This window comes from Pan paniscus, chromosome 8 (assembly GCF_029289425.2).
Source record: "Pan paniscus chromosome 8, NHGRI_mPanPan1-v2.0_pri, whole genome shotgun sequence".
Taxonomy (NCBI): Eukaryota; Metazoa; Chordata; class Mammalia; order Primates; family Hominidae; genus Pan; species Pan paniscus.
In genome coordinates this window covers 78,647,501-78,670,674 of record NC_073257.2, presented here as the reverse complement: position 1 = coordinate 78,670,674, position 23,174 = coordinate 78,647,501, and the positions used below count along the sequence as shown (strand labels likewise).

At 34.4% G+C, this 23,174-nt stretch overlaps 1 protein-coding gene across 5 annotated transcripts in view; it reads left to right on the top strand.

Moving 5' to 3' along the window:
* CTNNA3 (catenin alpha 3) overlaps window positions 1–23,174 on the top strand; it is a 1,760,513-nt gene that overhangs the window by 1,156,820 nt on the left and 580,519 nt on the right. The gene's annotated exons all lie outside the window — the stretch shown is intronic.

Sequence of the window (23,174 nt, the reverse complement as noted above, 5' to 3'; positions counted from 1 at the left end):
ATACAAAGACTGAGGGAATTAATCACCGTTAAACTGAGCCTACAAGAAATGCTTAAGGGACTCCAACCTCTGAAAGCAAAAGGATGTTATCTATCAATTAAGCAAAAGCAGGTATGAGTCTATATCATTGGTAGATGTTACCTATCAATTAAGGAAAAACATGAAAGTATACAACTCACTGGTAAAGCAGATATGCAAATGAGAAAAAGAAAGGAATAAAATTTTATCACTACAGAAAACCACCAAACCACAAAAATAATAAAAGAAGAAAGGAACTAAGGCTATACAGAGCAATTACAAAACAACTAACAAAATGACAAGAATAAGTCCTCATCTTATCAATAACAACCTTAAATGTAAACAATTTAAATTCCCTAATTGAAATATATAAACTGGCTGAATTAAAAAACTGAGACCCAACTATTTGCTGCTTATGAAACTCACTTCTCATTTAAAAACACACATAGACTATAACAGAACAGATTAAACAAGATATTTGCTGCAAATGGAAACAAAAAGTGTGCAAAAGTAGCAAACTTATATCAGACAAAATAGACTTTTATTAAAAATAAAAAGATAAAAAGGCACAGAGGTCATTATATAGTGATTAAAAAATCAATTCAGCAAGAGGAAAGAACAATTGTTAATATATATCCACCCAACACCAGAGCACTCAGATATATAGGGCAAATATTATTATAGTTAAAGAGAGAGATAGAGACACCAATGTAATAATAGTTGAGAGCTTTAACACCTCACCCTCCTCACCCTCAGCATTGCACAGCTAATCTATACAGAAAGTCAACAAAGAAACATTGTACTTAAGCTTCATTTTATACCAAATGAACCTAATAGACATTTACAGAACATTTTTTCCAATGGCTACAAAATGCACATTCTTCTCATCAGCAGATGGAACATTCTCTAGGGTAGACCCTATGTTAGGCCCAAAACAACTCTAAATAATTTTTTCAAAAATGCAATTATACCATGTATTCTCAGGTTTCAGTGGATTATAATTAGAAATCAATAACAAGAGGAACACTGGAAACTGTAAAAATACATAAAAATTAAACAACATTCTCCTGAATGACAAATGAGTTAATGAAGAAATTAACAAGGAAATTTTAAATACTTCTTGAAAGAAATGAAAACAGAAACACGACATACCAAAAAACCTATGGAACACAGAAAAAATAGTACAGGAGGGAAATTTAAAGGAATAAGCACCTATATCAAAAAAAAGATTTCAAATAACCTAGTGATACACCTCAAAAAATAGAAAAGCAAGAACACACCAAACCCAAAGTTAATAGAGTAAAATAAATAATAAAGATCAGCACAGAATGAAACAAATTAGAGGCAAAAAAGCAAACAAAAGATTCGTGAAAAAAGTTGGTTTTTGAAAAGTAAACCAAATCAACAAACTATTATATAGATTAAGAAAAAGACCTAAATAAATAATATCAGAAGTGAACAATGAGATATTACAACTGACACCACAAAAATACAGAGGATCATTAGAGACTGTTAGGAACAACTATACACCAACAAATTAAAAAACATAAAGGAAATGGATACATTCCTAGACACAAGTATAAAATACCAAGATTGAACCAAAAATGAACAGAATCAAACAGACCAATAACAAATAAGAAAATTAAATCAGTAACAAAAAGTCTCTCCAAAAAGAAAAGTCCAAGACCAGATGGATTCACTAATGAATTCTAGCAAACTTTTAAATAACTAACACCATTTTTTCTCAAACTATTCCAAAAAATTGAGGATCAAGAAATTCTTCCTAATTAATTCTGTGAAGCTAGCATTACCCTGATAACAAAACCAGACAAGGGCACAACAAAAAAAGAAAACTATGGGCCAATATGTCTGATGAAGATAGATTTAAACACCCTCAACCAAATACTAGAAAATAGAACCCAACAGCACGTCAAAAACATAATGAACCTAATCAAGTGGAATTTATTCCAAGGATACAAGGATAGTTCAATATATGCAAATCAATAAATGTAATACATCACATTAACAATATAAAATTTTAAAAACATATTATCTCAATAGACAGAAAAATCATTTAATAAAATTCATCATCCCTTTATGATAAAAAATTCTTAACAAATTAGGCATAGAGGGAATATACCTCAACACAATAAAGACCATATATGACAAACCCATGGCTAACATTATACTGAATGAAGAAATACTGGAAGCTTTTTCTCTAAGAACTGGAACAAGACAAGGATGCTCACTTTCACTACTCTTATTCAACATAGTACTAGAAGTCCTAGCCCATAGCAATTAGGAAAAAGAAAGTAAGAAATTGCCATCCACATTGGAAAAGAGGAAGTCAAATTGTCCCTCTTTGCAAACAACATGTTCTCATAAATAGAAAAATGTAATGACTCTGCCAAAATACTCTTACAACTGGCAAATGAATTCATTAAAATTTCAGGATAAAAAAATCAACATACAAAAATAATTAGTATTTTATATACCAGTAATGAACTAGGTGAAAAAGAATTTAAAAATGCAATCCTACTTGCAGTAGCTACAAAAAAAGACACTTAGAAATAAATTTAACCAAGGTGAAAGATGTCTACAATGAAAACTACAAAGCACTGATGAAAGAAATAGAAGAGGATAAAAAGAAATTGAAAAACATTCCATGCTCCTGGACTGAAAGAATTAATATTGTTAAAATGACCATTTCACCCAAGGCAGTCTACAGATTCAGTGCAATCCTTATCAAAATAACCCTGTCATTCCTTACAGAAATGGAAAAACATCCTAAAATTGTCTGGAACCACAAATGACCCCAAATACCCAATGCAATACCAAGCCAAAAGGGTAAAACTTGCGATAGTACAAAATATAATACAGTTAGTTAAAATATAATATAGATAGTTCAAAATATAATACACAGTAATAGTAACAAAAACAAAAACACCATGGTATGGGTATAAAAACAGACACAAAGACCAATGGAATAAGATAGAGAACCCAGAAATACATCTATATATTTACAGTCAACTCATTTTCAACAAAGATGTCAAGAATATACATTGAAAAAAATGACACCCTCTTCAATAAATGGTGCTCTGAAAACTGGATATTCATATGCAGAAGATTGAAACTAGAAGACCATCTCTCACTATATTAAAAAATCAACTCAAAGTGGATTAGAGAATTAAATATCAGACTGAAACTATAAAACTAGTAGAAAAAGATAAAGGAAATGTTGCAGGACATTGATCCAGGCAAAGACTTTATGGTTAAGACCACAAAAACAAAAATAGACAAATCAGACTATATAAAACTACAAAGCTTCTACACAGCAAATGAAACAGTCAACAGGGTTAAGTCACAGCCTATAGAATGAGAGAAGATATTTAAAAACTATTCATCTGGTAAGGGACTACTATCCATGATATATAATGAACTCAAACAACTCAACAGCACAGAAACAATAATCTAATTTAAAAATGAGTGATTTATCTGGACATCGTTTCTCAAAGGAAGGCATACAAATAGCCAATAAATATATGGAAAAATGCTCAAAATCACTAATCATCAGGGAAATGCAAATCAAAACCACAATGAGGTATCATCTCACACCAGTCAGAATTGCTGTTATCAAAAAGACAAAAATAAATAACAAACGCTGGTGATGATGCAGAAGAAATGGAACTCTTATATACTGTTGGTGGGAATATAAACTAGTATAGCCACTATGGAGAAGAGTGTGGTGGTTCCTCAAAAAACTGCAAATAGGACTTCCATATGATCTGGCAATCTCACTACTGGGAATCTATCCCAAAGAAGGGAAATCATTGTATTAAAGAAATATCTGCAGCCCCATGTTTATTGCAGCACTATTCATAATAGCGAAGATATGGAATAAACGTACGTGTTCAACAACAGGTTGAATTGATAAAGAAAATGTGGTATATATACACATGGAATACTAGTCAGCCATAAAGGATAATTAAATCCTGTCATTCACTGTAACATGCATAGAACTGGATGACATTAAGTGAAATAAGAGGAAAATAAAGTCAAACACCATATCTTCTCACTCAGATATGAAAGCTTTAAAAAAGGAAAATAGCCACAATTAAAGTAGTATAAAATTATATATAACAAAGTCCCAGAAGTTTATACATTATAAAAGTGGCAAGTATCAACATTGTGGCTCATATGGGGAAGCTGTTGCACCAGGAGTGTGGCAACAGAAGTCTTTAAGACCATACTCAAACTGAAAGCAGCTTTAAAAACAAGAGCTGCAAGTGTTATCAGGGGTTTCCAGCAAACTATTTAAAATAGTCAAAAACTGAGCAGTTAAAAAGTACCTTCTGAAGTGAACGCCGTTTCTAAATGGGATCCCAATGCCTGGTGGGAGAGGCAGCCTCACTCTACCGTGCAGGCTGGACAAAGGTCCCAGCCCTGAAGTCTTAGACTCTGAGAGTCAACGAAATTGTTAAAAACAAAACAAAACAAAGAAAAAAACAAGAGCTGCTCCTGCACCACCACACTCTTAATTGGACAAAGATTGGATCAGATTGTAAGAATTTATTATGCTCAACATCACTAATATAATTTTAATAGTTATTTAAGAAACAAACCCAAGAAACTCTTCCACAGAATCTAAATGAAAGGAAATGATTTAAAAAAAATGCTAAGGATGTGGAGTAAGGGGAATTCTTATGTACTGTTAGTGGGAATGTTAATTAGTACAGCTATTATGGAAAATACTATTGAGGTTTCTCAAAATGCTAAAAACCGGACCACCATATGATTTAGCAGTGCCACTACTGGGTATTTATCCAAAGGAAAGGAAGTCAGCATAGCAAAGAGATATCTGTACTGCCATGTTTATTACAGCACTATTCTCAATAGCCAGGGTATGGAATGAACCTAAATGTCCATTAACAGATGAATAAATAAAGAAAATGTAATATATATATATATACACAACAGAATATTGTTCAGCTATTTAAAAAATGAAATATTGTCGTTGGTAACATGGATGAGCCTGGAGGACATTGTGTTAAGTAAAATAAGTCAGACGTGGAAAGATAAATATTGCATGTTCTCACTCACATGTAGGAGCAAAACAATGAGCTCATGCAAGTAAAGAGTAGAACTCTGGTTATTACAGGCTGGGAACAGTAAGGGAGAAGGAGGATAGAGGGAGGTTGGTCAATGCATATAAAGTTCCAGTTAGATAAGAAGAATATGTTTTAGTGTTCTATGGCACTGTAGGGTGAATATAGTTAATAATTTATTGTATATGTTCAAAAAGCTAGAAGAGAGGATTTTGAAAGTTCTCATTAAACAAATGATAATGACTTGAGGTGATGAATGTTTTAATTACCCTGAATTTATAATTACACACTGTATACATGTATCTGTCACTTGGTACCCCATAAATATGTTTCATTTATTATGTGTCAAGTAAAATTGAAAGGAAAAAAAGAGAAAAATGAACAAAATGTAATAACAAAGGCCTTTTTGTCCATGACATCATAGTGAGCATGACCTTTGGCTTCTACAAAGTTTTAATCTAAATTTGACAAAGAAAATGGAAAATAAATTGATTTTCCATTTTCTTTCATAAGCTGATGCCAAAAAACACATAATAATGTTAGCAAGAGCAAAATGTTAAAATTAACTGCATCAAAACTAAGCACTATTAAATCTCAATATGATATTTATTTAATAGGAGTTGGGATAAAAGATGACCAATATAGTATGTATCTATGCAAATATTAATTATACAATATAATTATAACCAATTTGCTATTACCATACATTGCACTTATACATTATTCTTCAACCTATACCTAGTCAAAATTTAGTTTGATTAAAAGCATCAAGCCATGAAGTGGTTCAATACAAATATATCTTTTAAATTGGAGATTGTTAATCATTTCCTGAAAAAATGATTTTGATAAAATTAAACTGAGTATCTATTATGTGCAAGACAGTATGCTGGGGAATGAAAGAAAATACAAAGAAGAAAAATACACAGAATTTGCTTTGAGAAAACTCACAATCTGGTGTATATGAATCAGATTTCAAAAGAATTGTATTTGTCACGTAAACAAAATCTTTTACAATTAATGCTGCTGTACTGTCAGGATACTGAGGAAATGTTTTTAAAGAAACAGCTGTTCAGCTGGATTATTGAATTGAAGCTTTAGAAAATTGGAAAAGCCTCCCATAAAGAGGGAAAAACTGTGAAAATTCATGGTGGGTTTGAGGGATAGCAAGTTGGCCAGTATAAAAGAAGCATAGACTACATCAGGATTGGTACTGAGCTTAAAAAGTCAACAGATGGCTTCATATAGGGTCCTGAACTTCCATAGGAAAAGGCAAGTGCTGTGGTTTGGACATTCGACCCCTCCGAATATTACGTTGAAACTGGATCCCCAGTGTTGAATGCAGTGCCTAATGGGAGGTGTTTAGGCCTTGGGTGTGGATCCTTCATGAACAGCTTGGAGCAATCCTCTTGGTAATGAGTGAATTCTCACTCTATTTATTCCTGCAAGGGCTGGTTATTTGAAAGAGCCTGGCACCACGCACCCTTTGCTTCCTCCCTTACCAAGTAATCTCTACATGCTGGCTCCCCATCACTTTCTGCCATGAATGGAAGCAGCCTGAAGCCCTCACCAGAAGTAGGTGCTGGTGCCATGCTTCTTATACAGTCTGCAGAATTGTGAACCAAATAAACCTCTTTTCTTTATAGATTACCCAGTTTTGGGTATTCCTTTATAGCAACACAAACAGGCTAAGACAGTAAGCCATCTGAAATTTTAAATAGTAACGTTGTATACTTTATCAGTTTTTAGAACACCATCTCCAGATGCCAACTTCTTGTAGAAGTAAGTGATGTAGTGCTAAATAATCCTTAATGGCCCTTAGAATAAAACAGGTGTTCCGTCGTTTTCTCCATTCTATCTCTAAAAAATGAAAGCACATGACTGACACATTCAAGATGTTACAACAGGAAGGTGAGAACCAGCTTGATAACTGCATCCTAGCTCAAGCCGAATAACCTAGGTTTCCATTTACCAAGAAAAGAAGCTCTTCCTCGTCAGGATAGGCCAGTGATGACTTGCAGCCAGGATCTTCTACAACATTGACTAAAATTAAGAGACAGTGATTTCATAGCTGTAAGATTTTTTTCCCCTGAATCATCTGTGATTACATTTTCATGTTACAGTATATTGTTCAGGGATCATTGTGGAGACTGAAGAGAAATGTACACATGGCTTTATGTAGGTCATGGTGAAAGACAGAGAGAAAGTGTGTATTCAGAAATGATTGAATAGGCTTCCCCAAAGTAATCCATTATTGCTTTATTGGTAATTATGTTTTGAATTACTGCCTGTACTTACATGACTGAAGAGTAGTTTGGACATGTGAACTGGAATTTATCACACATCATTTCATGTACTAACAGGTAAGTTCACTTAAGGTGCTTTCATTTGAATAAACAATAAGTAGACTGCAGGACTGTTCTTTGAATATTATCACTTAGATCTTTAGAAAAGCCATAACTGGGAATCCTTTTTTGACTGTCTTAATCAGTCAGATTTGAAAATTTTTGCTATAACTTTAAGGTATAGCTAGAGTAATGATTAATAATCTTACTGATAAAGTAAATAGTCCTAAGGATTTGCATTTTAGACTTGCATAACAATATAATAGTTTCTAAATACTTCAGATGCATGTGCTATGTACTGACAAAGGCTGTGAATGATAAAATATACTGTTTATAAACAATTTTCTTAGAATTGTCTCAGTGAGTGTATGTGCATTGTTAATAAACCATATTATTTTCAATGGCCAGATATATTGACAAAGACTTTCAACAAAGAAATAGAGAGTCAAAGGAAGTCTCACAATTTTATGTGTATTTAGTTATTTAGGGGTGTATCTCAACTCTAACCACCTATAATCATTATAAATTGGATGAGGAAAAATCGTTAATATGGTGAATCCTTTAGGATATTTTATAGATTAGATGAAGGATTACAGGGAAATTTTCTCCTTGCCACACAGCACGTTCCTACCTACCAATGAGCCCAAGACATGTTCCTGGGCATTGTGAGAGAACAAAGATTTCAGCTAGAGCTGAAGGGGCTTTAGGCTGGTGAGAACAGCATCAATCTTGCTATCCAAGTGGGTCTAGATAGGAAATTTGAAAACAGGAATCATGTATCTGATTTTACGAGTTGTTGTTGCAATAGACTTAGGGACTTAGAAAGCATCCTGGGGAATTTTAACAAACCAGTAAAAACCTTTGCTTGGAGAATGGCTCCAGAGCCTGTGCTGTGAACAAGTTCTACGTGTTTTTAAAATGCATCTAGGAGTTACATTGTCCTAAAAAGTCTAACTCATAGAAGCAGGGAGTAGAATAGTGGTTACCAAGGACTGCTGGTAGGGGGAGAGGACTGGGGAGATGTTGGTTAAAGGACACAAAATTTCAGTTAAATGGGAGGAATAAGTTCAAGAGATCTATTATACAACAAGCTGACTATAGTTAATAACAATATATTGTCAGTTTGAAAATCGCTGAGAGAACAAGTAAATGTTCTCACTATAAAAAAATGATTAAGTATGTGAGGTGATGTATATGTTAATTAGCTTGATTTAGCCATTCCATAATATATACATATTTCAAAACATCATGTTGTACACCACAAATATATACAACTAATATTTGCTAATTAAAAAATAAATAATTTTAAAAGAAAAAGAATTATGTTCTTACAAACTGCCTATCGTTCTTACTAAAATTTCACCGCTAAAGTAATTCTTATAGATTTGACAGGAAGATAGTGAATTTTCTCTTTAGAGACTATGTGGAACATAGAAAAAGAAAAATCTGGGCCAGGTGCAATGGCTCACTCCTGTAATCCTAGCACTTTGAGAGGCCGAGGCAGGAGGATCACAATGTCAGGAGTTCAAGACCAGCCTGGGCAACATGGTGAAACCCCATCTCTACTAAAAATACAAAAATTAGCCAGGCATGGTGGCATGTGCCTGTAATCCCAGCTACTTGGGAGGCTGAGGCAGGAGAATTGCTTGAACCTGGGAGGCAGAGGTTACAGTGAGCAGAGATCACACCACTGCACTCCAGCCTGGGTGACAGAGCAAGACTCCATCTTAAAAAAAAAAAAATCTGTTTTTTGGAGGGAGTTATGTATTCTTGAAGATAGATAATTCTGTCATTTCCTACAAAAATCTATGCTCTTTGGGAAATAACCACTCAGACTCTCTAAATGCCTCTTTGAAAATGTTAATTATATAATTTATTCATTCATGTACTCATTTATTAACAAATATTTGGTGAGCACCTACTAGGTGATAGGACTGTTTTAAAGATAGAACAGCCAGTAGAATAAACAAAACTCTCTGCATCCTTAGAGCTCACATTCTTTTACAATTAGAAGAATTGAATAAATTACATATTTTAAATGTTTTGAATAGTGTCTAGGACATATTGAGTGGCCTAGTAAAAGATAACCGTTATTACTAACATTATTGGCAGGCCAGTGTTAAAATTTAAACCAGTATGAGAAAGATAAATCTCTTTAAGGAGCACTTTTGTTCAACCTATCCCAATAATAGACTATATAGTTAACCAAAATAACTGAAGAATTATCTTAAGAGCTAGGGTGCATGACTATCAGATATTAAAAAGTAAAAAAAAAATTCTGATAATTTCAATTATTAGATGTGATATACTTAAAAGAGTATGCTCATATGATACTTCTGGGAATGTAAATTGTTACAATCTCTGTGAAGAACAAAATAACAATATGTGGCACCTGGGTTATGTTGCCAGAAATCCCCCTCTAGGTTTATTGAAGAAACCTGTGCACATATTCATAAGGAAAACCTGGTACAAGTATGATCATTATAGAGTTTTTTTTTCCATCAATGGGGAAATGAGCAAATAGCAGCAAACACAGTAGTTAAGACAAATGAGCTAGTTTCATATGTTAAAAGGAGAAATTTTCAAAGCAATATTGAGTGGATGAGCAAGTTTTATGGACAGTAGGATGTCATAAATGCCGTGTGTATCAAATACATAACAGTGATTAACTTTAGAGAGGGAGGGACGAGACTGAGGAAGAGTTCATATAGGACTTCAGTGTTATCTACAATGCTTTATCCTTTAAAAATTAGGGCAAAATCCAATGGGAAAAATAGTGCATGTTATTATTGAGGTAGATAGATTATTTTCTATATTTTATGATCTCTACTTTTCTTAAACATTTATAATAAAAATACATATTGAATAGGAGAAGTAGATGTCAGGGTGCAAAGCCAGGTGACATAGATGAGTCTGTGCCTGGGGAACAGAGAGATCATGCCAGACCAACACATATCAGTATCTGAAACTCACCTAAGAATTGTGATTATCCTATATTCTTTCACTTGACTGTGAATCTCAGTAATAGAGTTTAGAAAATGCTTTGTGAAAATGAAAAATACCTAAACCTTTATCACCCAGGGTCAGACTCTAATAGAATAATACTTTCTGAAGTTTTATGTCATTTTTCATTCCAGTTTTGTTGGTGAGTGTGAGGAAAGGATAGCTAGATTAAAAAAATACTTTTATTCTGAAATATTTCAAGCATCCATAAAAGATTAGAGCATATAGAATCACAATGTAATCTTACGGTGAAGTCTTACTGAGTCTTAACTTTTCTCATACTTGTTATTACATGTATAATTGATGTCCCCTGTGTAACATTTCTCAGGATTTTACAATTTTTCTTTTTTAGTACTAAAGATTTTGATGAAAGCCTTTGCCCCTTCATAAGCAAATCTGCATGACAGACATTTTCCATCTATTGGATTAGGAGATTTAGGGCATCAAAATAATCAGAATCTCCCTCAGGCAATAGAATATTCTTATTCTGAGTATATGAAAACTCAAAGCTAAAGCTGAAAAGTTTCTCACAGGTGCATGACAACAAGATTTAAATGATATTCTGTTCTGCCATCTTTATAGCAATCTTGATAGTATGGGGGGAATGAATGCCTTTGAAGCCAAGCGCCCAGTGAACACTTTCGTGTTGACAAGTTAATCATTTATTGTGTCAGTCAACAAATACTTATTGAGCAATTACTATTCACTCTAGAGATGAAATGGTGGATAAAGCCTACTGGACTTATTCACAAGAGATCTATAGTCTAATGGGGGAAACAAGCCCTCACCTGATAATTACAGTGTGTTAAAATAGGTTCTGTTGGGAAAGACACCAAGGCTATCTTTCTATCAACAAAGTAATTCTGTGACAACCAGTCTTTGAAACCTCATCATTCTTCATTGTTATTTGAATTTGTGATCACTATTTCATATATTGGCATTTAGTAGCTCATTATAAAGACTTACATGACAATCCAAATAAGATGCAAAACATAATCCATGTTCACTGTGATAGATTTCATTCATCTCTATAGTAATTACGGATGTATAATAATCAAATTTCAATCTGGTTCTTCATAAGTTTGTAAAATGTGTAATTACCAGGAATTTATAAATAAGTTAACACTTTACATTCATTTATAAATACTTTTGCAAATGCTTGTTTTCTCTGTCAGATTTTCTTGTAGGGAATCAGTGGCTTTGAGATTTCAGGCTTTCATCGCATTAGGGCAGTAACTGCCACATGCTAACAGTAGAATATAACTATTAAAATTCTAAACCAGAAAAAATGATATATTTGACACTTCATAAAAATCTGTCTTAATTATAAATATTGACTTTAAAATATTCACTGACATCCAGACCAACTACCTTACAATCCCCCATAACCTTATAATTTAATCAACTTCAGAGACTTTCAGTTGTAGGTGAAACATAGTTTTCAGGTACAGTTGTAATACTATACGTGGAAAATGGTCATGGGAGGAAAGAAAAATACATCCTTTTTGTGTATCTAAATAATTTGACATGGCAACATTAAATTCCCATGCCATGATTTAATATTTACTTGCAAATATGCATTCACTGTCTTGATAGTGATGTATGTACTTTATGTTTCATACCTAAATTACATATAAATACTCTTTACCTAACTATATGGGAAATTTCATTAAGGTAGAGATATTCAGCCTTGGCCTTGTGACTTGACCCTTTCTTCTTAAACTAGATCAGAAAATCTACTTATTTAAAATTCTGTAAGGTGTTTTCAACCATTGAATTTTAAGCTAACATCATATTCAAATTATGTAAAACTACCATGGAATAATTAAAACTTATCTAGGGTGGTAAGCCAATTATTATTTTATTATCTTCTGTCTGTCATATTTAGCAAAAACATGTGTGGTGACTGGATTAATTAAAATACTTTATTAAAGCATGATATATATTTATACTATCACTATTTCACTAAATAAATTTATAATTTTCTTGTATCAATTTTTTTTGGTTTGAATAGCTGAATTTTTTATGGATTTATAATAAATAGTGTATGTGTGAGTTTTGTTTTTTACTTTTGTTTGTGGCTTTTAAAATCTTTTTTTCTTAAGAAATGCAACTATTGGCCGGGCGCAGTGGCTCACGCCTGTAATCCTAGCACTTTGGGAGGCCGAGGCGGGTGGATCATGATGTCAGGAGTTTGAGACAAGCCTGGCCAACATGGTGAAACCCCATCTCTACTAAAAATACAAAAATGAGCCAGGGATGGTGGCGGGCACCTGTAATCCCAGCTACTGGGGAGGCTGAGGCAGGTGAATTGCTTGAACCCGGGAGGCAGAGTTTGCAGTGAGCGGAGATCGTGCCACTGCACTCCAGCCTGGGCGACAGAGTGATACTCTGTCAAAAAAAAAAAAAAAAAAAAAAAAAAAAAAGGAAATGCAACTGTTAATGTGTGGAACCATTTATCCCAAGATCTCTAGGAGTTCCATAGATATTTTCTCATTTATTGCTCCACTTGGAAGGAATTTGGCTAGTATAATCACACTTAATATTAACTGTCACAGAGAATTCCTTAATTGCTCAAATTATCTAAGACAATAAATAACAATGATATTAGTTTTATATATCCTCTAGTCTGGTCAGCCTATTGTTCTCTATTAAAATTGATTTTCCCTGTCATGCCAGGAGTTCAAGGTTAGCCTGAGCTACATAGGGAGACCCTGTGTCAAAAAAAATTGTTTTTCCTCTCAAATTAATTTCTGTATCTTTTTTAATGTCAAAATATGGATGCCCTGTTTAGATCATAATTCTAAGTTTTTCCATCTGGAACCTTTCTAAATCAAGAAAAATATTTACCTGACTGTTAAGCCTAGTTTTTTATTTGTTACTTATTCAGCTGTTAAGTCAAATAATGAACAAAAGCTGAAGTCCCTTCCTCTTTGGCTGTCCATGCAAACACAGCTGGATAATTTTGCATGATTTAATAAGGCAATATAAAAATCCTTTGACCTAGATTATATATGGTTTTGGTGGCAAATGAGGCTCTTTCCTCTCCCACCAGAAGTTAGTAAGATTCTAGAAGAAAATTTACATGTGGGAATGGGTAGGGGGAAACAAGCAAAACATCAGATTACTAAAAAATGAAGTCAAAGAAAGAGAAGAACCGACAACTGTGGATTTGTACAGATGGTTAGGTTTTACTTCGTTGCAGTGCTTTACACAATATATGGTATACCGCAGATGCCTAATAAACATTTGTTTAATTGAATCTGTTTTACTCAAATAAACTCGTATATGATTTTTACAGGAGTAACGTCCAAAGTGATCAAGGGTAAAATTTACCGTTTATGTTTCAGAGATGCCCAACATAGGCTTTAGAGCAAAGCCAGATGTATGTATGTAGCATAACTATTCTAGTTAGACTGCAAAAATTAAGCACAACTATGCAACGTGATTTTCTCCTTGGTATAGCACTATTTCCAAATCAAGCCTTCTTCTAGCTGTGTAATTGCACAGAATGATCACTCTGCACCTTTCACCAATGTAAAAGATGAAGCTCATTTCCCACAGTGCTAAAGGTTTACGTGCCAAGATCTTTATTACCTAATGTAAAATCTGATGTGTTTTAAATTTCATTTTGTAATTCACTGAACTCAAAATTTTCTGCTTAATTAGACACTAACAAGTGATACGAAATGTGGGATTTATATGTCTTTCAAACATTTGCTGACATGAACCTAAATTATTGCCATAATAGTAGAGAAGAAAAACTTGAATGTGCCATTGGATAAGTTGTATGAACAAAAGGAAAATCCTTTACTTTTGCCACACTGTTAATATAACCTGGCTGAGCACCATTGAATTGTCACATGTTTTAGGTAGTAAGTAAATATTAAGTTTATCTGCCAGTGACCCATGTGTAAGAAGTCATAAGGAAGTATATATTTATTATAATTCCATAAAAATTCAGTATTTTCCCCTCTATAAATATTAAAATGGTATTTTGTATAGGTTCCTTACTATTATCCTATGCTCTTTTAAAACAGAAGTAATCAAAATTGAGATTTCGTTGTCATTGTCAGAAATATGATTTACTTTTCAAGCAGGACTAAGAATAATGTGTTAGGCAGCTAAACTTACATTGTACTCCATGGTGATAAAATATCACATTTCTACTTTAAAAAAATCTCAGTGACATTTTATTACAGGAAAGAATTTAAAATACTGTTGTATCACATAAATTTGGGAACTGACCCTCTGAACAAAGAGTTATAAACATAGATTTTTGATAGATAGATTTCCTAAAAGGACAATCCAATCGCTAGTGGACTTTTATTATCTATGTCTTCTTCTGGCTTATGATTGGTACAATTCTAATTTTCTCCCTATTTTATTTCTTCTGAAAGATGTCCATAAATACAAATGATATGTTGGACGATGGTGGAGAATTATTTTATTTGTCTGGTTATTGGCCTGTGGTGTATTTTACACTGAAAACTGAAGAAAACATGATTTTCTATTTCTGCTTTTCTATCAGCAGTCAAATGATCTTTATTGTCTTAAATACAAAATATGCCATGTCAATCAGAGTACAGTTTGATTATAATTAAATGAAACATTAGCCCTATACAGTGCTCTTTTCTAATCATGTTTTTTCCTATCCTTTCCACTATAGTTATCTCAATATGGTTGAAATGAATTATAATTAAATGAAAAATTAGCCCTATACAGTGTTTTCTTTTGATTTGTTGTTTCCTATCTTTTTCATTATATTTATCTCAATATGCTGAAATCTCGTCCTAGAAAACTGCTTTCTCCATTAAACCTTTCTTAATTATCCAATCATTTTCTATGTTTTATATAGGTTGATGCAAATTTAATTGCAGTTTTTGTCATCAAAGTGATGACAAAAACTGCAACTACTTTTGCACCATCCTAATAATTTTGACTGTGCACTATAACTTTTATCACTGTCTGCCTTCTATGATAGTTATTTTTATATATTTTCTTCTCTATTATGTTGAAAGTCCTGGAGGGCAAGAACGCTTTATTATGTGCTGAATTATGTCTCCACCCAAATTTATATATTGACATCGTAACCCCCTGTAACTCAGAATGTGACTGTATTTGTAAATAGGGTCTTTAAAGAGGTAATTAAGTTAAAATGAGGTCATTAGGATGAGCCTCAATCCAATATAACTGATGTCCTTGCAAGAAGAGGGAATTAGGATACAGACATGTATTGAGGGAAACCCTGTGAAGACACAGGGAGAAGATAGCCATCTATCGGTCAAGGAGAGAGACCTCAGAGAAAACAAACCCTGTCAACACCTTAATCTCAGACTTCTGGCCTCCAGAAATGTGAGAAAATGAATTTTTGTTGTTTAAGCCACATCAGTCAGTGATACTGTGTTATGAATGCACTAACAAACTAGTATAGCTATTATTCACCGTTGTTCTGAACGACCTAGCACCATACCTTGTATCCAGTACTGCTTCAATAAAGGTCGTTAAATTGATTTCCTTTGTAGTGTGTTCACTGTCAACTAAAAGTTTTGTTTCAGTGAAGTAGGAGAGTACTAAGACAATTCCTCCTTTGATCCTTTACACTGAATAAATAAATAGCAACCATGCTATAATTATCAAGCTTTCCTTCCCATCATTACTTCTTTATTGTCCCTCAAACCTGAATTTATTTGTGACAACTTTGAAATTGTGTAAGAATCTTCTGGTTTATGTAATGTCTACTTAATTTAATTCTCATATGGCTCATGTGATAATATTTCTATATTTTTTCTTAATTATTCTAGTAATGAGATAGTGATTATAGCATTTAATCAAACTGGAAATAATTATATTGTCACACTTTATGTAGATATATCGTTTTAAAATACAACTTTTAGAACATTATTTTATTTTGTGTACCCAATAGTTCAGTCATTTCCTTATGGCACCTATTAATCAGATTATACTACGGAATTTTAAAAAATCAAGGTTCACGTTTTGGTATTAGAATGATTTTCATGTTCGATATGGTGATACTAAAACCTGTTTCCTTAGAGTAAAAGATTTTCATCATGCAATATATGACACATGACATATATTGCTCAGCTAAGTGTTCAGTTAACTGAAGGAGAATGTGAAAATGATATAGAAAATAAGAATAATATCTTTTTATCTATCACTCTATGCTAATATGGTTGTTAGGACATTTCCTTAGATTGTTGTTGTTACTGCATGGTGGAAATAGTTTCTATAAATGAGCTAAACAAAATGACTTCCAGGCCAGGCGTGGTGGCTTACACCTGTAATCCCAGCACTTTGGGAGGCCAAGGCAGGCAGATCACCTGAGGTCAGGAATTCAAGATCAGCCTGGCCAACACATGGTGAAACCCTGTCTCTACTAAAAATGCAAAAATTAGCTTGGTATTGTGGTTCACGCCTGTAGTCCCAGCTACTCAGGAGGCTGAGGCAGGAGAATCACTTGAACCTGGGAGACAGAGGTTACAGTGAGCCAAGACTGCACCACTGCACTCCAGGCTGGGTGAAAGAGTGAGTGAAACTCTGTCTCAAAACAACAACAACAACAACAACAACACCCCAAAATGACTTCCAGTATGTATTTCCTTTTTCTACAATAAAGCTTAGCTAAACTTCCCAATTACATAGATACTTTTGTGTTATGATATTGATAAGTGAGCTGTAAGGAATCACAGCTATGTCATTGATTACTACATTGATCTTTGTATCTCCAGATACTAACAAAATATATAAACAATAGAATTTTTTTCCCTTAGCCATAATTCCTTTAAATTAATGCCTCTTTGATTACACCAAGTTCAAGTCTATATCTCGTTATGGCTATATGTGATCTTTAAAATAAAGTTTAATATCAGCTTTCTTTACATTTATTAATCTGATTTTTTTCAGATAAAATTTGGTTTCTTTTCTCTCCTCATATAAAATAATCCCGGAGTTTGGCTGCTAAGGCAGTGGGATGTATAAAGAACTCTTGAGAGTTTATGGGCTAGCCAAAGAATAATTTTATTCTTCTAAGTCATAGTGGTTTATGCATATGCCATGCTACTGTGGTGAATATGTTAATATACTGATAAATAGATACATTTAACTAGAGGCTGATGGGGTGTGCAATGGCAAATATTTGGTACCGATTGGTGGGTTGGTGATACAACATGAAATGTGGGTACCATTCACCCATTCCCCTCTGCATTTTCTGCATTCAATACGCAATGAGGGGGAGCTGTAGTCCCTCAACTGGCAAGGGAAATCACATTCTATCATGTGTGCTCTCTCACCAACTATTTGGCCTTGGGAAAATTGCTTAACATCCCTTGATTCCTTCTTCTGTAAAATGGGAGTGATAATTCCTAAGTGACAGGATAATTTTTGAAATGTAATAGACAGTGGTTGTGAAAGTGCATAACAGAGTGACTGTGGCATAGAATCCTCCCAAGGGTATTGGTTGACTCTAAATCAAAATTATTTAAAAATAAATGGCTTGATCCCTTTTCCATTCTGTAGAATCATTACATTTCCTATGTCCTAAACTTCCAAACTCTCAACAATTTCTGTGTCAGATAAGACAATTTCTCTTCTTCTATCTTCTACTCCTTTGCTGCTACCAGTCTTAAGAGTTTGGAAGATATTACTGTGGGTGGCCTATTACCCAATGTCATACTTCTTTGCTAATGCAAGCACAAAACTTAGACACAATCTTGTGAATATTTTTAGTAGAAATAAAAGAATGATAAGCCATAGCTTCTACAAGGGAAATTTATGATATTGAAAATGTTACTATGTTTTCTACTGTCTCTGTGAAAGTATGGAATGAACAGGGTCTAATACCCTGGAATACCACCTGGCAGTATCTGCTACACATTACTTTAATCTTCAACTGGTTAATCGGACCAAGTTTTCTTTTCTGGATTTTTAAAATGCTGGATTTCTATTGAGCAACAAATTATGTCTTCAGGTCTCCATGAAGGGACTTTTTGCATTAATAATACTGTAGTTTGGCCAGGCGCGGTGGCTCACGCCTGTAATCCCAGCACTTTGGGAGGTCGAGGCGGGTGGATCACCTGAGGTCAGGAGTTCGAGACCAGCCTGGCCAACATGGCAAAACCCCATTTCTACTAAAAATACAAAAATTAGCTGGGCATGGTGGCACATGCCTGTAGTCCTGGCTACTCGAGAGGCTGAGGCAGGAGAATCGTTTGAACCCAGGAGGCGGAGGTTGCAGTGAGCCGAGGTGGCGCCACTGCACTCCAGCCTGGGTGACACAGCAAGACTCAGTCTCAAAAAAAAAAAAAAAAAAAAAAAAAGGCCGGCGCAGTGGCTCACTCCTGTAATCCCAACACTTTGGGAGGCTGAGGCGGGTGGATCACGAGGTCAGGAAATCGAGACCATCCTGGCTAACACGGTGAAACCCCGTCTCTACTAAGAAGACAAAAAATTAGCCGGGCATGGTGGCGGGCGCCTGTAATCCCAGCTACTTGGGAGGCTGAGGCGGGAGAATGGCGTGAACCCGGGAGGCAGAGCTTGTAGTGACCGGAGATCACACCACTGAACTCCATCCAGCCTGAGCGACAGAGCGAGACTCGGTCTCAAAAAAAAAAAAAAAAACTGTAGTTAAATGTGTAGCCAACCCTTCTCCCCAACAACAACAAAAAAATTAAAAGTGCCAGGTGGATTTGAAAGTTCACAAACAGACTCCCAAAGAATTAAATGACAAGGGAGACTTAAATTACCGCTTTCTTAACCTTTTAAGCATATTCTTTGGGAGAGTAGATGGATGTAGGTTCAAGAGGATTTTTACAGCTCTTATGAGTTTAGAAAGCTATTAAAAGCTCCTGTTTTCAGTGCATTGCCTTTGTTGCAAATCATCCATCTCTTTGGTCTGTCCTGCATTGTGGTTTTGCAAAAGAAATGCAACTGACATTATAAAGCTGTTTTTTATGGTGCAGCACACTGTATTATTATTAATTGAAGAAGAAAACATGCTTTGGTTATAACATTAGTTTCCTGTTTTGTAATTGTATCACCATTGATCTTTTAATTGTTCCAGATGAATATTTCATCTCCTTGTCTCATTCCTGTCTCCTTATTCTTTGTAAATTTGATCTAGCAATTAGTAATATTCTCACTACATTTCCCTAGATATGATTTGTGCTTTTCAATTCAATTTGGTATGTTCACAGTAGTTTTCAATTCCTTTTTCAACACAATTCATAAAACTCCCCTTTCATGTCAAAGAAGAACAAGGAAGGGATAAACCCAACTGTTTAGGCCAGATGGTGAGAAATCAGATGACAGGAAAAAAACGCAGAACCATTCAACTCCTATTTTGTTTCTTCCTTCTCTATCAAGGAGAATGATCTTTAAACTAGATGGAGTATAATAACTATGCTTAAGGGAATCAAAGCCCAATTGGTGGTATAGTAAAACTACCTGCTGCTTTAAATGACTTCAAGCTTCTAGGCTAGACAAATCACATTCCAGAATTCTGAGAGAACTGGAAGATGTTGATGTAGAATTATTTTCAGTTATTTTTGCAGAACCACAGGGAATAACAATGGTGCTGGAGAACTGAAAGGAAAATCCACTTCCTGTTGTCAAAAAAATGGGGAAAATATAAGTGATTGCTGTCATTGTTGAACTTCAACAAACTTCCACAATAGAAGTTTAAATCATTTATGAGCATGAACAGCAAAGAAGACGGTGACCTGGGCAACATAGCAAGACCCTGTATCTACCAAAAAAAAAAAAAGAAAAATTAGCTGGGCCTTGTGGCGTGCGCCTGTAGTCCCAGCTACTCAGGAGGCTGAGGTGGGAGAATTGCTTGAGCCCAGCAGTTGAAGATTACAGTGAGCTATGATTGCACCACTGCACTGTAGCCTGGGTGACAGAGTGAGACATTGTCTCAAAACAAAAACAAAAAGCATAAAGAAGATGATGAATTCACTAGAAATTGGGCCTCCTATAATAAGTGTATTTTCTTCTCTGGGTTTCTAGATTAAGAGATGAAGGGAATTATGCAAAAAAGGATGGTGTGTAGAGGATTACAATGTGTTAGGTATAGTCAAGATTTTCTTGTGGGAAACATTGAGAAAAGTAGGAAATGGGAGTTTGTAACAAATCAATTTCTGTTTGAGGAAAGTAGGCTAAAACACATGAAATAACTAGGGAACCACTGAAGTGTTCATATGTACAGAGGGACAATAAGAACAATCCCTGGTGGATTGATTAGGAAACATTAAAAAAAGAGAATTTGAAATGATGGATAGATTCTACTCAGAAGACTAAAATGCGGATGAAGAAAAAGGATATCCAAAACAAAGAGACTGACATCATGGCCACTAATGGTACTTATGACACACTTCCTTGCCCTTATGTGTGTTCACATCTTATTGTAAGAGTGTCAGTCTAACAAAGGGAAGCACTTTTTCTAATCCTTTTAATTACTCTATTTATAACAAAATTAGCCTGCCTGATTTTGAAATTGGCTACCTTTTGAAATCCTATTTTAATTCCTTTTGCCTCCTTCAGATACAAAAAGACAAATTTTTCCCTAATCCATTTAAGGATGTCTATTTACCAAAAGAGCAGGCAAAAGGATTCTGAAACAAAAAGGACTTCATATAGGAGATCTGAAATTAGTACTAATTTCTCATGGGCAAATATGTAGGGTTTTTTCAGAGAATATTAATTTTAAAAATAAAATGGTCATTACATTTAATTCTGTGCATTTCTTTGGGAATAAATAAATATGTTAAAAGTTCATAGGCTTCTTCCACTCCATCTGGAGAAATTTTGAAAGAAATTTTATAAACTGTTTCAGCTGGATTATATGGTTCTGGAGAACAAGAAATGTTACCTTTTTCTTCTTGTATTTTCTACAATACCTTATAACCTATCTTTGTTTGCAATAGGCCTTATCAAATATGTGTAGAATGAATAAAACATGATATGCTATTATAGGCCGAGACTAAAAGATCTATCCCTAGCAATAGTGGTGTACAATTTTTTATGGGGGAGATGGATTGAGAGCAACATAAATATCTATATAAAATAGATTAAAGTGCAGCGGCTATGGTTGAGTTTCTAGATGTCTAAGGTCCTGGAACAGCTCTTCAATTGCATTTCTTCTCTGTTACCCTCAGCCATTTACTTGAGGGCCTAAAGGGCTTTGAGGAATTTCAAGATATCAGTAACATAAGATTTGGAGAATTGTATCATGTGGGACAAGCTGGATTAAAGGATTGGTAGCAAATAATGAAACATGTCAGCAGCTTAAAATGAAAAGTGAAAAGGTTTATTTCTCACTACATCGTATATTCGTTGTTCATTGGCGGTCAGCAAGGGGTGTCAGTATGTATTAGTCACGCAGAGACCCATACTGATGAAGACTATATCTTGAAACCTGCTTCCTCATGCATAGAGGCCAGGGAAAGAGAAGATGCAAACTACACACATGCTTCTGCTAGGAATTGCTATTTTGGCTGCATTTAATTTCCCATGGCCCTGCTACCACATGAGTTCAAGTGGGCAGAGAAATTTCATCTGAGAGAACTGACACATTTGAGAACTGCCCTAATGATACCATAGAAATATTCCCCAAATCTCCTGTTGCCTCACTAATAAATTATTTATCTCTGGTTCATGAACTTATATAAAGTCTCTGATAATAGGGTTACAGATTTAACCTGTATAAGATCATAGAAAAATAAGCTCATGCATTGCTTACACTATCTTTAAATAGTCTTCTTTTTATATGTTGGAAGATGATCTGTTTCAGGTTAAAAGGCTTCAAGCATTACAAATTGAGAGAACAAGTTCTTGTCTCTTCTTCATCATGTTTATTTTTAAGATTGATGTCATATTGCTCCTCAACTTTTGTCTTACAAACTTGAAATGATGTGTATTAAACAAATGTGACATACTTACTATGTGAAAAATATTATGAAAAAATATTATATAATTCATTCTAGTAGGGTAAATAGCTAAAATTCAGAAAATATAAAATTAAGAAGTTAAATGGTAAAGGCTTCAGAGGTTATGGCTGTGTCCACAGTCAGAAAAGAGACCCCACAAAATGAGGCACCAAAGATAGTCTAGAATTTGAATAGATATGTTTATCCATATAAATGTGTTAAACAAAGGGGTCATCCGTTTTTCTAATTCCCACTCGATAGAAACTATCGAAATAAATTGGCTTAACTCTATGCTGACAATAATATGCCTTCGTCAACATTGTTTACTCAAAAAATGGAAACCAGCATTCCCTATGCACAGTGTTGCAGGCATTTTTCAATAAATAGAAGGCCTTTTGGCCAAGTTTTCCAAGTTTTTGGGACAAGTTGGACCAGTAGGTGATGGTAGTCAACGTCTGACTTTTATAATCTCTTGCCCCAGCATCCTGTAATTGCCAGTCATTAACAAAGAATCCAGTGGGTTTGGAGACTCTGGCTCCTTCCTGAAGTATCTAGTTGAATCTCAGCACAGCAAAGTTCTTCATAACTTGCATGAGATAAGTATACCTAAAGCCTCATGAAAGAGTAAAGGAGAGTGAAGGCTTCATTTAGGAAGCTTCTTTAGCTCTGTGTGTGTTTGTGTGTGTGTGCATGTGTGTGTGCATGCACAAGTGTGTGTGTGCATGTGCAAGTGTGTGTGTGTACATAATGTTGGGGAGTAT